Source organism: Cervus elaphus, chromosome 12, assembly GCF_910594005.1.
Source record: "Cervus elaphus chromosome 12, mCerEla1.1, whole genome shotgun sequence".
Taxonomy (NCBI): Eukaryota; Metazoa; Chordata; class Mammalia; order Artiodactyla; family Cervidae; genus Cervus; species Cervus elaphus.
The window spans coordinates 62,928,110-62,946,495 of NC_057826.1; the positions used below are offsets into that span (position 1 = coordinate 62,928,110).

The 18,386-nt window shown below is 41.2% G+C and overlaps 2 protein-coding genes across 7 annotated transcripts in view; one reads left to right on the forward strand and one right to left on the reverse strand.

Moving 5' to 3' along the window:
• SNAP23 (synaptosome associated protein 23) overlaps window positions 1-11,201 on the reverse strand; it is a 38,955-nt gene extending 27,754 nt beyond the window's left edge. For 2 of the 4 annotated variants that reach the window (XM_043919133.1, XM_043919130.1), the window contains exon 1: window positions 11,081-11,201. The gene's annotated coding sequence lies outside the window, so the exon portion shown is untranslated. The remainder of the gene's footprint in view (window positions 1-11,080) is intronic. The other 2 variants (XM_043919132.1, XM_043919131.1) reach the window with 1 other exon arrangement.
• A 5,029-nt stretch (window positions 11,202-16,230) lies between these two features.
• Window positions 16,231-18,386, forward strand: part of ZNF106 (zinc finger protein 106) — a 56,345-nt gene continuing 54,189 nt past the window's right edge. Inside the window, exon 1 of one of the 3 annotated variants that reach the window (XM_043919134.1) lies at window positions 16,231-16,385. The gene's annotated coding sequence lies outside the window, so the exon portion shown is untranslated. The remainder of the gene's footprint in view (window positions 16,386-18,386) is intronic. The other 2 variants (XM_043919135.1, XM_043919136.1) reach the window with 2 other exon arrangements.

An 18,386-nucleotide genomic window follows, 5' to 3' on the forward strand; every position in this document is an offset into this window, starting at 1 on the left:
CTCTTTAATCCCATCTCTTTAAGAGTTTCCACATCACTGCCTTGTCATGGCAAAGGAACTCAATGAAGCTAGGAGCCATACTGTGCAGAGCCACTCAAGACGGACGGGTCATAGTGTAGAGTGCTGAGAAAATGTGATCCACTGGAGGAGGGAATGGCAAACCACTCTAGTATACTCGCCATGAGAACCCCGTGAACTGTATAAAAAGGCTATAACTTGTATGAGCCTCAAAAGCATAATTCTTACTGAACAAAGCCAAATACAAAAGGCCCCATATTGTATGATGCCATTTATATAAAATGTCCAAAATAGATAAATCCATAAAGGCAGAAAGTAGATCAGTTGTTGCCAGGGGGAGGTGGGACAGACTATCAATAGGTATGGGGCTGTTTGGGGGTAATGGAAATGTTCTGGAATTAGTGGTGATGGCTCCAGTCATACGAATATGCTAAAAGCCACTAAATGGTATACTTTAAAATGGTGAATTTTAAGTTATATGAATAATATCTCAAATTTTAAAAAAACTGAAAAAGTCTTAAGAGTAGAGAAAGACTACATGAAAGAATAGACTAATAAAAGAAAAAAGTTTGAGTAGGAATTAAAAGGAAGACAGGAAGGAAAACATTAATTTTGTAGCTTTTCCTATGCTAAACAAACTATTCTCTGCCACAGTGTAAAATCTAAGTTAAAGATTTAGTTAAAATAATAAATGATAGCAGCTAAAGAGTAGGCACCACTGAAATAAAAAGTATATTTTAGATTAAATTGATCACCTTTCTTTTCCAGGAAGAAAAATGGTTGGAAAATGGCAGAACAACTATGTTAAGAAATACACCTTATAGCCTTCTTCAGTAACTTCTTCCTTCCAATTTCCTGGAATTCTGAAAACGTGTATTTCTGTATTTTTATTTTTTTTTTATTTTTTTTTTTTTCTGTATTTTTAAAAGGAAAAAAACTTCCAGGTTTTACTTCTTGTAATGAGAGGAAATTACTTTAAAACTGGTATTCCTGGCTATTATTAATAACTGTGCAATAGAAAGTGAAACCTAAATAAGACAACAACCAATGCATTACTTACATGCTAGTCTATTTGAAAACACTGATTTTTTGGAAAGACTTAAAATGGTCATTACAAAAGGTTAGACACTATTATTTCTATCAATAAATCTTAATGCTACATTAAAACTAAATATAGTTTAATATCAACAACCTCAGACATGCAGATGAACCACTCTAATGACAGAAAGTGAAGAGGAACTAAAGAGTCTCTAGATGAGAGTGGAAAAGGAAAGTCAAAAAGCTGGCTTAAAACTCAACATTAAAAAAAACCAAGATCGTAACATCTGCTCCCATCACTTCATGGAAAATAGAAGGCAGAAAAGTGGAAGCAGTGATGCATTTTGCATCCAGATTATCTACGGCCATTTCAATTCTTACTCCTAAAAATTAAAGTTTAACTTGAACATTATTTAAGAAGATAAAATGCTGATTTAAAAAAATCAAAATTCTCAAAAGATAATGAAATATATACAAGAAAAATTAAAATATCCCTCTTCTCTGGCCTTTTCTCATTTTTATCAATTTAGAAAAAAATCACAGATAAAGACAAAAATACCTAAGTGCCAGTATTACTTATAATGTTAAAAAATTCAGAGAGGTCTATATAACCAATGATAAGAGAGATCTGATTGAAAAAGTATGGTATAACTACATGATGGAATGTCATTCAGCCATTAAAAATTATTTTTGATGATGTGATATTCTTCCATGTTTAATTTTAATGAAGTATATACACGTGGTTTGAGATATCAAATAGTTATACAGCAGTAATAAATAGCAGTTCCCCTGCCCTCCCTCTTCCCCCAAACCAATTCCTGCTCCCAGGACCCGAGAGAAAAATTTTCAACAGTTAGTCGTTTTAGTATTTAACTCCCAATCTCTAAATCATGCTTATGGTGTTGTTTCTTGATGTTTGTCAGTTTTGGGTATCATCCACTGACTTTCTACGATGAAGATATTTAACTCTTATATCTTCCCATCTCCTCTGAGCGTTCATGTTTATCCTCACATTATAGACTGGCTGGCTCATTAAATTCTTGACTGGAAATCAGAAGTCTTAAGCAGTGAAGAAATCTGTTCAACTCTGTCCCACTCACACATAGATGACCATAAAACCTTTCCTTCCAATAATGTTTTTTATTAATCCCAAAGAATCCAGGGTTCCACGGAACACCAATTGGAAAATACAAGCCTATAGAAATTTTCTGCTTAATTAACCAATTATGTGTGAATAAAATTTCTTTTTAATTCTCATCTCAGAGAACTCTCTAAAGGGAAATAAACCTCAGAGATCACCTAGTCTAACTTTTATATGCTATGAGAATAAAGTGTAATTCTTAGGCTCTCTATATATTACACAATCTTTACTGGAGAAGTGGCAGGGGTGGGGGTATACTTTTTGGAACAGACTTGATGTTAGCTGAGAAAGAAAAGGCAGAGGAGTGTGGTCATAAGATGGCAAGAGGGAACAGAGTCCAGCTGAAGAGGGAAACTGTAGGCCAGGGCTCTCAGAAGGGAACGGGTAAAAAGTACCATGTAGCTATGGTGACCTCCCCAAGAGAGCTGAAAACTCTTGGAGAACAAGATGGAGAGCAAGGAGGAGTCAGCAGCCTGCCTAGTCTGAAAGCACAGCAGAAAGGAACCCTGGTCCTAGAACATGTCTCTCTCAATACATACCAGAAGCACTTTTCAAGCATCTGTTGTCAAGTAAAGGAACATATCTGATGTTAAGAAAATTACCTTTGTTTCTTTTGCAACGTGTATTTTATGCTACACTGTAGTTAGGATATGGAAAATAAAGCATTCTTCTCTATTGCCTCCAAATATATACAGTTTTCCATTTCACTTAAGTTTTCTAATTGTTTTATGCACATAAATTCTATCTCTCTATAGGACTATAGTCTTCCTAGACTGAGGTGACTGTGAGGCTGCCAGGGCTAACACTTTGACAGGCGGCCCAGACCTAAGTTTAGATTTCCCCCGAAATGGTAAGATTCCCTACCCCCATCAGGCCACCTGGAGCCAGCCAATCAATATGCGCCCAGTAAGAAAAAGGGAACCTATCAGGGGAAAGCTGAAAAGCCCGAGAACGCTCAAGTTTGCAAAAAGCCCTTGAAGGTTTGAGCCAGTAAGATTACTTTGCAAACATGTAACCAATCCGCTTAAGCCAGCTACCAACTGCTTATGCTCACCCTAAAAATTTGTGTAACAGCTTGAGCTCAGCACTTTCTGACCCTGCACCACTGCGTTGGTTGCGGCAGTAAGCCCTGACTCGAGTCAGCAATAAACTTCCCTTTTTTGAGAGTTGCATTGTCTTAGAAGCCTTCTCTCTTCCCGCCCAGGGATTCGGACATCGGGCATAACAGTGAAGACCATCTGAAATGCTGTCAAGGCCTCGTTGGGTTGAATATGACTTCAGCCACAATTCTCCAGTGACTACACTTGCTGCTCCCAGATAAGGTGAGACACTTTAAAACACGGTGTTGGATGAGCATAATGTGGTGGTCCATAACACAGACTCAGGTGTCAGACAGACCCTGAGTTCATTCTCGCTCTGGTACCCAGGCAATTTACCTAGCCTATTCAAGTCTCAGTTTCCTCATTCATTAGGACAACAATTCTACCAAGAGGGTTGTTTCAGAAATAAAATTATTAATAGTTAAGCTACATAACATGCTTAGCACAGAGTAAAGACTCATGAAATAATGATTATTAATGAACTACCCATTTTCACTCATGTTATCTGTTACGTACTCCGTGGCATCTGACTCCTAGTATCAGAATATTCGAGAAGTTAATCAGAAAGCTTCCAGGCAAACTTAGAATCAGAGCCACAATACTTGGATGGTTGTGGTGAATATTTCATTCAGGCTGTTGGAAGCCTTGCCAATCATCCCTACCTCACACGTGGTACCTCATGTCATGAATTATTAGGTATCTGGGATGGCACCTAACAAAGTACAAGGATATGCACAATACGGACTTCCTAGGTGGCATAGTGGTAAAGAATCCTCCTGTCCATGCAGGAGATGCAGGAGACGTGGGTTCGATTCCTGGGTGGGGAAGATCCCCTGGAAGAGGAACTGGCAACCCACTCCAGCATTCTTGCTTGGAGAATTCCAGGGACTGAGGAGTCTGGTGGGCTGCAGTCCATGGGATTGCAAAAGAGTTGGACATGATGGAGCATGCGTGTGTATGCGCGCGCACGTGCAGACACACACAATACATCTAAGCAGCTCTTTTTTTTGAAGACTCCTAAAGATGAAAAATAGAGGATAAATAGAAAGAATAGAAAAAAAGGATTAGAGAGAACAAAGCAGAAGTTCAGACATGAACCATCATTTACTGCATAAAAGAATTTAGTTTTTCTTTAGATTTCATTCTTAAATTCCTTTTTTAACATGGAACAATAGAAGTGCTGACATACAAGGAAGGAAGAAAATAAGAAAAAATGTTCACATGTATACTCACAAGGTACAGGCACATTGTATTCCAAAATACTCTAAACATCCTAGGGTAGGCCAAAAAGAATCCATGCTCTGATTAGGAAATTTAATTCTTCCTGAAAGCACTTAGATGAGACGAGAGTCTTATTTATATTAAGGTTAGGTTCCTCTTTTCACTTCCTCTCTCAAGTCTCCTTTCTACTTCCTCCTACAGGAACAACTTTATTCTTATACCAAGCACCCTCGCACCCCCCCGACCAAAAAAAACTATGCAAATATAAGAAGTACACCTTTGAATCATATCTATTAAATATCTTGGTTTCAAAGACCACTGAAGCACATGATTCAAGACAGAAATCATACTGCTGAGGGAGAAAGTACCACTAAAACGACTAATCAAAATGATCAAAATTACACTTCAGTTTTACAGAAACATCTATTATAACTTAATTGCTTGATGTCCAACACCAGGTTTTCAAGTTCTGCCCAACCTTGGCATTTCCACAATTATACTCTAAGTAACCAGGATATAATCCTGAGAAGGAAGATCTAGATGTGATTATAATCAATTACGCTGACCACATCTAAAAGAAAGGCTGTGAGAACAGAAAAGGGATGATCTGTAAGAAAGATAAGAGGCTCAAGAATGTAGCATTCACTCCCTGGGGAACAGAGAGACACAGTCTGGCAGACATACCTATGGTATCTGCCAGGGAAATACCAAGTGTGAGGTGGGAATGACTGGCAAAGCTTTATCCTGCTTGAGTGAAATATTCACCTAAGCCATCCAAGTACTTTGGCCCTGATTCCAAGTTCACTTAGATGCTTTTTGGTAAGCTTCTCAAATATTCTGATATAAGGAGTCAGATGCCACAGGTAGAAAACATAAACATTCAAATCCCCGGAAAGGAATACTCGCCCTCAGCAGATTGAATGGCATTCTTGTTTATACAAAAAGCAATACAGGATAGGGACTGCTGCTGCTAAGTCACTTCAGTCGTGTCCAACTCTGTGCGACCCCAGAGACGGCAGCCCACAAGGCTCCCCCACCCCTGGGATTCTCCAGGCAAGAACACTGGAGTGGGTTGCCATTTCCTTCTCCAATGCTTGAAAGTGAAAAGTGAAAGGGAAGTCGCTCAGTCCTGTCTGCCTCTTCGCGACCCCATGGACTGCAGCCTACCAGTCTCCTCCATCCATGGGATTTTCCAGGCAAGAGTACTGGAGTGGGTTGCCACTGCCCTTTCCGACAGTATAGTGATTAAGCGCCCAGTATTTGGAGGCACAGTAGTTTCCAATGGTGACTACGCTTTACTCAACTTCTCTGTGCTTGTTTTCTCACTAATTACTTCAAGTGTTGTGGTAAGGACTAAGTTAACTTATACAAAAAATTTAACACCTTGCTAGATAGAATGTAGTGCTCAGTAAAAGTATAATAATTTTTCATAATAATTATGAAACATCTCAGGATTGTGATCTGGGAATCAAAGCACAATCAACTCTAAAACAAAAATTGTGATCTTACACTGTTGGTGGGAATGCAAACTAGTACAGCCACTATGGAAAACAGTGTGGAGATTTCTTAAAAAACTGGAACTAGAACTGCCATATGACCCAGCAATCCCACTTCTGGGCATACACACTGAGGAAACCAGATCTGAAAGAGACACGTGCACCCCAATGTTCATTGCAGCACTGTTTATAATAGCCAGGACATGGAAGCAACCTAGATGCCCATCAGCAGACGAATGGATAAGGAAGCTGTGGTACATATACACCATGGAATATTACTCAGCTGTTAAAAAGAATTCATTTGAATCAGTTCTAATGAGATAGATGAAACTGGAGCCCATTATACAGAGTGAAGTAAGCCAGAAAGATAAAGAACATTACAGCATACTAACACATATATATGGAATTTAGAAAGATGGTAATGATAACCCTATATGCAAAACAGAAAAAGAGACACAGAAGTACAGAACAGACTTTGGGACTCTGTGGGAGAAGGCGAGGGTGGGATGTTTTGAGAGAACAGCATGTATATTATCTATAGTGAAACAGGTCACCAGCCCAGGTGGGATGCATGAGACAAGTGCTCGGGCCTGGTGCACTGGAAGGGCCAGAGGAATCGGGTGGAGAGGGAGGTGGGAGGGGGGATCGGGATGGGGAATACATGTTAACTCCATGGCTGATTCATGTCAATGTATGACAAAACCCACTGAAATGTTGTGAAGTAATTAGCCTCCAACTAATAAAAAAAAAAAAAAAGAAAGAAAAAAAAATTGTGATCTTAGACTATTAAAGAAGTGCCACAGGGAATTCCCTGGCAGTCCAGTAGTTAGGACTCGGTGCTTTCACTGCCAGGGCCTAGCTTCAATCCCTGTCAGGGAACTAAAATTCCACAAGCTGCAAAGCATGGCCAAAAAAAAAAAGGGCCACAATACCGACACACAGGAATAAAACACGTATGTATGTGTGTGCACGTGTACAGTGGCGAAGGTGGCTTTAACAGGCAGACAGGACATAGGTTGTGAAGGGCTTATATGCTATACCAAGAAATTTGGATTTTCTTTTTCTTTTTTAAAAATATTTATTTGGTTGCTCTGGGTCTTCGTTGTGGCATGCAGGGTCTTTCGGTTGCAGCATTCAAATGCTTAGTTGCAGCATGTGGGATCTAGTTCCCTGACCAGGGATCAAACCTGGGCCCCCTGCATTGAAAACATGGAATCTTAGCCACTGGACCACCCGGGAAGTCTCTGAATTTTATTTTAAAAGCGTCAAATTCAGTTCAGTCGCTCAGTCGTGTCCGACTCTTTGCAACCCCATGAACCACAGTATGCCAGGCCTCCCTGTCCATCACCAACTGCCGGAGTCTACTCAAACCCATGTCCATTGAGTCGATGATGCCATCCAACCATCTCATCCCCTGTCATCCCCTTCGCCTCCTGCCCTCAATTTTTCCCAGCATTAGAGTCTTTTCCAATGAGTCAACTCTTCGCATCAGGTGGCCAAAGTATTAAGAGTTTCAACTTCGACATCAGTCCTTCCAATTAACACCCAGGACTGATCTTCTTTGAGATGGACTGGTTGGCTCTCCTTGCAGTCCAAGGGACTCTCAAGAGTCTTCTCCAACACCACAGTTCAAAAGCATCAATTCTTCAGTGCTCAGCTTTCTTTATAGTCCAACTCTCACATCCATACATGACTACTGGAAAAACCACAGCCTTGACTAGACGGACCTTTGTTGACAAAGTAATGTCTCTGTTTTTTAATATGCTGTCTAGGTTGGTCATAACTTTCCTTCCAAGGAGTAAGTGTCTTTTAATTTCATGGCTGCAATCACCATCTGCAGTGATTTTGAAACAGCAAAAAATAAAATCAGCCACTGTTTCCCCATCTATTTGCCATGAAGTGATGGGTCTGTCTAGAACTAACACCCCAAAAAGATGTCCTTTTCATTACAGGGGACTGGAATGCAAAAGTAGGAAGTCAAGAAACACCTGGAGTAACAGGCAAATTTGGCCTTGGAGTACAGAATGAAGCAGGGCAAAGGCTAATAGGGTTCTGCCAAGAGAACACACTGGTCATAGCAAACACCCTCTTCCAACAACACAAGAGAAGACTACACATGGACATCACCAGATGGTCAACACTGAAATCAGAATGATTTTTGCAGCCAAAAGCATTAAGAGGCAATCTAAAGGTAATCTCAACTGTCAAAACATTTTTAAAATAAATTTTAAGCAAGTTTTATATCCAAGAACTCACAAAAATCAAGAAGATGAAGGAATTCCAGAAAAATATAGTGAATAGTGACTTAAATATTTTAGTAGTAATTCAATCTAAACTGAAATCAAAACCAAAATGTCAGTGAACTTAAATGAGTAAAATGGAATCCCATCTCCACCCCCACCAATATTACAAAAGAACAGTAGATGCTGTTTCCTGGCTCCACAATCCACTTCCTCCAATTGTTACAGGCACTGGACCCATCTGTTCCAAGGCCCTACCATCACCACCCCCAAGACAAAGAAAAGACCAGTCCCTGTCATTTACTTGTCTATCAATCTACAGACCTGAAAACAAAATAAAAATAATAAAAAGTTCTGGAATAAAAAGTTCAGCACTCTTGGATGCAAGCAACATCATATATTATAAATGCAAACACATACAGAATGCAAAGTAAACACAGTTAAAAAACAGATTTCAGAATGTTTAAGACATAGGAACCACAGGAGGAAAACAAAGAACCTTAATTCAGCTGATTTCACAAAAATGTCAAAGAGCAAAATCCTCTTTTTCCCTTTTGCTAGTCTACTTTTATCTGGTTTCACCAGATAATTTGTTAGAACTGTCACAATAATGAATGCCATCACAAGGCTAAGAGAATTTTGGAGTCCATCAACATTAAAGTTTAGGTAGTTCAATTTTCATTTTATTTTAAAAATGATTAGATAAGACCCAAAACAGCATTTTCCAAAGTGCAGAGCAAGAACAAGAAATGATTTTGTGTGGAGGGAGGTGGGAGGTTCGGGAGGCAGGGGACATGGGTGTACCTATGGCTGATTCTTGCTGATGAATGACAGAAAAACACAAAATTCTGTAAAAAGCAATTATCCTTCAATTAAAAAACATTTTAAAAAAAGACACTAAAGCTGAAAAGAAATGATTTTGTTATATAAGCAATGCTTATGTACTTAATAGCTACATATTATAATGTGTACCAGAAAAGGTATAAAATATAGCTAAACCATGATTTCACAGATTAAAACTTGTAAGAGGGTAATGTTTTTAAAAAGTCTATTAAAATCTGAAGTAAAACTTCTATAATGCAAAATTTATGATGGCAGTTTAGTTCATGGGCTTCCCTGGTGGCTCAGTGGTAAACAATTTGCCTGCAAACAAAAGAGATGTGAGTTCAATCCCTAGCTCGAGAAGATCCCCTGGAGAAGAAAATGGCAACCCACTCTAGTATTTTTGCCTGGGAAATTCTATGGACAGAGGAACCTGGTAAGTTATAATCTTGCAACCATGGGGTCGCAAAAGAGTTGAACATGACTTAGTGACTAAAATAACAAAAAGCAAATGGTTCAAAGCAAGTGAAGTACCATAAATGTCCCATAAGCAACAGGGCCTGTTTGTTTGCTTTCTTCTTGGCTCAAGGTATTGTTGCCAATGATTAGAAAAGATGTGACCTTTAGTTCAGTGAGCTTGTTACTAAAATTGATTTAGAGTAAAAGAAACAAACACTAAGATGCATACAGAAATTTTCCTGTTTACAGGAAAGGGTGTAATATTGTTTAAAAAAAAAATAATGGCACAAATAAATCATTCCTACACTGGAACTAAGACAAGAGCAATTTTCTAGTGCATATTCACAAACTATAAGCATCTAAAAAAAGAACTCTAGCAACACTGATAAACATTTAAGTTGTAGGTTAAATGATATGATCATTTTATTTACTTTCACATGACCTGTCAAAGGAGCAGAGTAATATAAAAGGTTTTTCTCCTAATTATTTACATGAATGTGTTTTTCTCATTACCTCTCGCCAAAGGAATGAATGACAGGTGATCACTGCATGCCTTGGCATCAACTTTGCTGGCGGCAGAAACAGTAATATTTAAAAATTTTACTATGAAATGTTTCAAGATGAGATGTCAAAGTATTCTTGCTAATGATGTCTCAAGAATTTCCAGGCAAGACAAGAAAGTGGAAGAACCATTTCTATCTGGCCATACTTGGAGCATCTCACTGGGACATCTGAAAACCGATCTTAAGGGCACCACAGCAGATGGAGTAATATCACTCTCAATTCTTGAAGTATCTGCTACTAAGACGCTACAGTATTTTCACAGGGCTGAGGGATCACTGTCAGAAGCTGCCAATTTCCACACTCTCCTCTCCCAAGTGCCCCCACCCTTCCCCGAGAGATATAAGTTAATACTCCTTTCTCATCTTCTTTTCCCAACTTTGACGAATTTCGGTTTCTTCTAACTCCCATCTGCCTCTCCTTGCATTGTGGTCACTAACGATGAGAAAAAGTCCCCTGTGAAACACTTTCCAGGACTTTCCCCCGCCCCGCGTCCCCTGTGGAATTCGATCTTTTACCGACCCTTTCCTTCGTGTGTCTTCAGTAAAGCCGCGAAGTAAAAATGGACCTCCCTGGGCAGAACAGACTCTCCAATGCTATGAACCGCAGAACCCTCCTTCAAACAACTAGTTCAGAGTTTCTCTGATCACTGCGGCCACCATACAGTCTATTAAATCCCGACCGCAGCAACACCGAGAGAGTGGGAAGTCAGAGAGTGGGAGTTTACTTCTGCTAGGTTTATAGGAAGAGTCCAGAGAACCATCATCCCTCCACCCTTCCTCCTCTGGCCGCTTGATAAGTCTCCCGGCGTCCAGCGTCCTCGATCAGGGCCGGACCTGCCCAGTCCCGGTCAGAGCGCCACCTTCTTCCCTTAAGCCCTACCTCACCAACTTTTCAACCGTCACGATACACTCTTTCTCCTTGGGATTATGATCCCAATCTTCTCCCCGGCCAGCTCACTCATTCCCACCCCTGGAGACTCACCAAGCGAGTTCCAGCCACTCCTCTCCGGCCGCTACAGCTCGGACACCCGCAGGCCGGACTCCCAGCTGCGCCCTTCTTGCGCCTGCGTTAGCCAGACCGGCGCGCCTGCGCACTTCCCCGGCGCGGCGAGCCCGGACACACCCCTGCAGCTGGAGCCAATCACCGTGCGAGGGCTTTAAATCTCCCTGCCACGCAGGCGGCGAGCCCTGGGACTCACCCGTTTACCGGATAATTCGAGTACCGCCCAAAGGTGGGCGGTGTTCAGGCAACAAACTTTCACTGGGGGCAAACCGTGTGCCAGGCCTTGGGCGGATGAATGCTGAGGAAAAGGCGGCTAATAGAATGCCTTCCCTGACCTCTGTCTCTACTGGGAGATAGATATGTAAACATATTATAGTGGACAGAATATAGTGCTTGGCACACATAACATCCGAGGCGCCGCTGGCGCACAATGAACTAAGAGCTTTATTCTTAGGGTATCTGAAAGGGTTCCCGAAGGAAGTGAGTTTTGAGTCATGAAGGATAAGTAGGAGTTGCGCCGGAGGTACGGGAGGGAGATAAAGGTTTCCAGACTCTGGGCATTGGAGAGTCCAAGAAGACCACAGCGCCTTCTGGAAGTTTCCTTGTGGTTCATGCTATTTAGAGGCTTAAAGCTCCTCGTATATCTTCCGGTGAAGCGGGAAATGAGTTCTTAGAAGTTGGCAATGGCCAAGTCTTGGAAAATCTTGTACTTTTGGACTAGTGAGCCTACACTTTACCATGATCACTGAGAATATTTAAAGGTTTAAAAGCAGATCCGGCAACTGCTCCAGGCTCCTCTGAGAGTACAGCACAGTGCTGGAAATAAAAGGAGTTTCAAAGGAGTTGTCTATTCCTAAGGAGTCAAGGAAGATGCAATCTGAGAAATACCACCACAGAGTTATTGGTGATCTTAGCGAAAGCTATGTGATGAAATGACAAAAGAATTAAAGATAGATTGCAGTAGTTTGGAGAGAGGAGATGCAGAAATGGGGACAAGTGGTAGAATGCTTTTGGAAAGTATGGTCTTGAGGGGAATGGGGAAGGAAGACAAGTGTTCAAGTTTTTTGTTTCTGCTTTTTTGGTTGCTATTAGAATTAAGACAGGAAAAACTTAAGCATGCTAGGTAAGATGCAACTGAGAAAGAAAATAGTTTTAAAGAGAAGCGCTAGTCAATAGATCTTGAGTGGGTAAGTGTAGAGGCAGTCCAAAGTACTGAGGGAAGGAAAGTTCTTGGAAACAAGATAGAGAAGATATCTCCTCAATTTTATAACAGGAAGTATTTGTAAATCTGTATGTTTAGTAACAGGAAGTTAAAGAACTTCTCATCTGATGGCCTCTTATTTTCTCTGTGAAGTAGGAGACAAAGTCATCTACTGATAGAGAATTAGGAGCTAAGTGAAGAAGATTTGAAATATTGCTGTAGAAACTGATGGAGCAAGTCAACCAGAGAATAGTAGTAGGAGTGGTAACTGGTGTTGAGGGCCTGTATGGTGGTGGTCTAGCCCCTAAGTCGTGTCCGATTCTTTTGTGATCCCATGTACTGTAACTCACTGGGCTTCTCTATCAGATTTCACAGGCAAGAATACTGGAGTGGGTTGCCATTTCCTCCTCCAGGGGATCTTCCCAACCCGGGGATGGAACCCATGTCTCTTGTGTCTCCTGCATTAGCTGGAGGATTTTTTTAATTAATTAATTTGTGACTTGCTGGGTCTTTGTTGCTGTGTGAGCTTTTCTCTAGTTGCAGAGTGGGGGTTAGTTGTGGTGCATGGGCTTCTCATTGCTGTGGCTCCTTTTGCTGTGGAGCATGGGCTCTACCATGCTGGCTTCAGTAGCTGTGGTACGTGGGCTCAGTAGTTGCAGCTCTTGGGCTCAAGAGCAGGACAGCACAAGAGTTTTCTCCAAAATGTCAACAGAGCCAAGGTTGAAAAACCCTCATCTGGGATTACCTTGATGCTCACCAACAGATGACCTTGGTCTTCTACAAGCTTTCCCTTGGACCATGGCCCTGAGCTTATAAGGTAAATCAGTTCTTCCATTGCATGCCTTTAAAAGAGAGAAGAATGCGCTTCATACCCCACACCTTGGTGTTTCAAAGACTTGTGATGTCACAAGTACAGAATGGGAATAAATTCTTTAATCCTCCAGAAGCCAATCTGGACTTACACATAGGTGGAGGGAGCTGCTTACTTTCATCTGAGGCGTTGAAGGTCTTGTCAAACAAGCAATATTAGAAGTTCAGTAATATAGGAAATTCACATCATTATCAACTTTAATGTAACTTGGTTTATCTGAGTAGTTTTAGTCACTAAAAGAAGATCCTGAGGTAATGGGCATGGGCTAAATTTAATGAATATAAATAAATCAAATACTAATAAGAATATAATTATTGGTGTTAATGGATTATCTGCTTTATGATAGGAACCAATTATCTGCTTTACGGACAGGCACTTGACCTATGTTATGTCACTTAATCTCAGCAACATCCTGAGAGATTGAGGTATCTATCTGAATTTTAACTCTGCGGGAAGTAAGGTTCGCGAAAACTTGTAATTTTCCCAATATCACAAATTACTAGTACTTAAGTCAAGATTTTCAGACTTAAATTGAAGAAAGTAGGGAAAACCACTAGACCATTCGGGTATGACCTAAATCAAATCCCTTATTGACTATATTGTGGAAGTGAGAAATAGATTTAAAGGACTAGATCTGATAGACAGAGTGCCTGATGGACGGAGGTTTGTGACATTGTACAGGAGACAGGAATCAAGTCCATCCCCATGGAAAAGAAATGCCAAAAGGCAAAATGGTTGTCTGAGGAGGCCTTACAAATAGCTGTGAAAAGAAGAAAAGTGAAAAGCAAAGGAGAAAAGGAAAGATATACCCATTTGAATGCAGAGTTCCAAAGAACAGCAAGGAGAGATAAGAAAGCCTTCCTCAGCGATCAATGCAAAGAAATAGAGGAAAACAACAGAATGGGAAAGACTAGAGATCTCTTCAAGAAAATTAGAGATACCAAGGGAACATTTCATGCAAAGATGGGCACAATAAAGGGCAGAAATGGTAGGGACCTAGCAGAAGCAGAAGATATTAAGAAGAGGTGGCAAGAATACAGAGAAGAACTGTACAAAAAAGATCTTCACGACCCAAAAGATAATCATGATGGTATGATCACTCACCTAGAGCCAGACATCCTGGAATGTGAAGTCAAGTGGGCCTTAGGAAGCATCACTACGAACAAAGCTAGTGCAGGTGATGGAATTCCAGTTGATTTATTTCAAATCCTGAAAGATGTTGCTGTGAAAGTGCTGCACTCAATATGCCAGCAAATTTGGAAAACTCAGCAGTGGCCACAGGACTGGAAAAGGTCAGTTTTCATTCCAGTCCCAAAGAAAGGCAATCCCAAAGAATGCTCAAACTATCGCACAATTGCACTCATCTCACACGCTAGTAAAGTAAATCTCAAAATTCTCCAAGCCAGGCTTCAGCAATACATGAACCCATGAACTTCCAGATGTTCAAGCTGGTTTTAGCAAAGGCAGAGGAACCAGAAATCAAATTGCCAACATCCGCTGGATCATCGAAAAAGTAAGAGAGTTCCAGAAAAACATCTATTTCTGCTTTATTGACTATGCCAAAGTCTTTGACAGTGTGGATCACAATAAACTGTGGAAAATTCTGAAGGAGATGGGAATATCAGACCACCTGACCTGCCTCTTGAGAAACCTGTATGCAGGTCAGGAAGCAACAGTTAGAACTGGACATGGACCAACAGATTTGTTCCAAATAGGAAAAGGAGTACGTCAAGGCTGTATATTGTCACCCTGCTTATTTAACTTAAATGCAGAGTACATCTTGAGAAACACTGGGCTGGAAGAACCACAAGCTGGAATCAAGATTGCTGGGAGAAATATCAATAACCTCGATATGCAGATGACACCACCCTTATGGCAGAAAGTGAAGAGGAACTGAAAAGTCTCTTGATGAAAGTGAAAGAGGAGAGTGAAAAAGTTGGCTTAAAGCTCAACATTCAGAAAACTAAGATCATGGCATCTGGTCCCATCACTTCATGGGAAATAGATGGGGAAACAGTAGAAACAGTGTCAGACTTTATTTTTGGGGGCTCCAAAATCACTGCGGATAGTGATTGCAGCCATGAAATTAAAAGACACTTACTCCTTGAAAGGAAAGTTATGATCAACCTAGATAGCATATTAAAAAGCAGAGACATTACTTTGCTGACAAAGGTCCGTCTAGTCAAGGCTATGGTTTTTCCAGTAGCTATTGTATGGATGTGAGAGTTGGACTATAAAGAAAGCTGAGCGCCGAAAAATTGATGCTTTTGAACTGTGGTGTTGGAGAAGACTCTTGAGAATCCCTTGGACTGCAAGGAGATCCAACCAGTCCATCCTAAAGGAGATCAGTCCTGGGTGTTCACTGGAAGGACTGATGCTGAAGCTGAAACTCCAATTCTTTGGCCACCTCACGTGAAGAGTTGACTCATTGGAAAAGACCCTGATGCTGGGAGGGGTTGGGGGCAGGAGGAGAAGGGGACGACAGAGGATGAGATGGCTGGATGGCATCACCGACTCGATGGACATGGGTTTGGGTAGACTTCTGGGAGTTGGTGATGGACAGTGAGGCCTGGCGTTCTGCGATTCATGGGGTCGCAAAGAGTCGGACACGACTGAGCAACTGAACTGAACTGAAGTCAAGATTTGAACTCGGGACTGTCTGTTCTGAAGCTCTTGCAACTTTCAATAAGCTTCAGTAAATTTTACAAGGAAAGAGTTATTGGAAATTTAGCCACAACAGTTAACACTGCCTCGGGGACCGGTCAGAACTTAGGAAGAGTGTAGGAGCAAGAGGGAAGCCTAAAAAAAGCAAAAAGAATGGGAAAAAAACGAGGGAGGCTGTTTACAGCGTTACAGCCGAGTCCGGTGCAGCGGGATAATTCTTCTGCCAACTGGTCTGCCTTGTGATCTTCCATTCTTTTGAAGTAAAGCCTCTGTGTCCTCTGTGTCCGTTGTTCACTCTCCTGTGTTCAAATAAAGCTAGGTTGTTGAGAAAGGCGGACCGTAGAGAGAGGGGGAAAAAAAGTGAGAGAGACGGAAGCGCTGTGCGCCTGCGCTCTGGCGGTGGCGGCGGCGGCGGTGGGGTTTCCCGGTGGGGAGCGGGTCCGGAGCGGGCCGCCGGACCCAAAGCTGAGGGGGGTGGCTGGGGCCTCAGTGGGCTCCCTCGCCGGCGCCTCGGGGGCCTGATGGAGTAAGAGGGGTCGGCTGTGAGTGTGAGTATCAAAGGGCCGGGCGGCCCCGAGGCGTATTGGAACCCCAGGGACCTGGTGGTCTGCCACTGTAGGGAGGATGTGGGGGTGCAGGAAGCGGCGGGTCTGTGCTCCTGAGGGCCGCGGCGGGGGGCTGCGGGTCGTCCTCTCTTGAAGGGGTCGCGCGGGATTACGGGCAGGCGGTGCTTCTGGCCTCGGGATACAGTGTCTCGCGGGGGCGTTCCGGCTCTGCTCCCAGCTCCGGCGGGAAACGTGGCTCCAGAGGCTTGACCTTTCGGGGAGGTCGTTGACTTTCGCCCCCCAGGGCAACAGGGAGCCCATAGACCCAGGTACCCCTTAAAGGCCTACGGGTCTCAGGCCGCGGACCCCTTTCCACCTCTTGTGACAGACAGTCTCTGTTCTTTTTCCTCCTTCGGACTTCTTTTCTGGTGGGATGCGTCTTAATAATAGCTACTAATTAAGAAGAACTTACTGTGTGTCAACTTAACATTTAGTCGGAATCTCAGTGCATAATTATGGAGAGGAAATGCTTTGCACGCCACTCCCCCTTCAGTCTGCTCAATTTAATCATCTTTGAGAATCAGATTAAGCCGTCTTGTTGGAAGTTTATTTCCATGGCTTTTAACAATTTGGAACTCCATGGTAGCTAAGAAAAGTTCTCTTAATCTAGCAAATGTCTTTATCCACCATAAAGTTTTATATCAGATTTACTCAAGGCAAAATAACTTTTGAACACTTACCAAGAGCCTAATACTATTCTAAGCCCCTTGGAAAATCTTAAAATTTGTTTTAAACGCTGGTCTCAAGTTAGTGAAACAATAGAAGATAATAATTAGGTTCAGTTAGGGTTTATCTAGCACCTACTACACATGTGCCAGATACACTCAGGTCTGTCGCAAAGAATTAATGAGATATTATAATGGAAATTGTTTTTTTTTTTTGGCGCACATTTCAGATGAGGTGGCTGAAAGTTTGATGATAATTTGCATAACCCAGCTAGGGAAGTGGTGAAATTCAAATACGATGGAAAGGTTATTTTCCCCATGTTACATCAAGTTAGATATTGTTAAGCACTTTTGTTGAGAAGCAGCTATACTACAGTTACAGTTTCTAGAGTTAACTACTGAGTCTAGAAAATGATAGCCTTAATTAAAGATACTAGATGGTTTTAAAGTGGCTTGGAAGGAGTTAGGACGTGTAGAGTCTGATCGGGTTAGTTCAAATCCAATTGCTTTGATTGAAAGGAAGACATTTAAAAAGGAAGAACTGTGAATGGTGATTATTGCACGTGTATATATATATGCATAGAATATCTCCGTTAGAATACATAAGAAACAGTGATGAAGTGGAGGTGGCTAGGAAACAGTAGTGGGAGAGGAATAATTTTCTCTTTTTTTGTAAGCTTTTTTGTTTTATTTTTTTATTATGAAAACTTTTAAGCATCCAGAAAAGTAGAGAAGATACTATTTTGAACCCCCTGTAAATTGATCACTCAGATTTTAAAATTCCTTAATAGTTTGCTGTATTTGCTATTTTTATTCCTGATATTTCACCCTAAATACTTAAATATGTGTCTCTAATGAAAAGAAAAGTTTTTCTACGTAACCCTATATAATAATCACACTGAACAACAGTTTATGTTATCTAATACCTGATCCTTATTAAAAATTTCCCCAAATTATCCCGTTTTCTTGTTTTTACAATTTTTGATCCGTCTATGCATTGAGTTGACTGTTACATCTCTTGAAGTCTTTTTAAATCTAGAAGTTACCTTTTTTCTCTTCTTTTTTCATCATGACTCAATGAGAGTAATACAGTTATCCAGATCTCTGATTGATTCTTAGTGTTATCATTTAACATGTTACTATAAAGTTGAAGGTAAAGGTAATACTTGATTCATTCAGGTAAACACTTTGGGGACTATGTCAAAGATCAGACTGTGTACTGTAGTTTCCCCCCAGTAGTGATGATGAGATTGCTTAGTGGGTTATGGTAGTTAAGTCT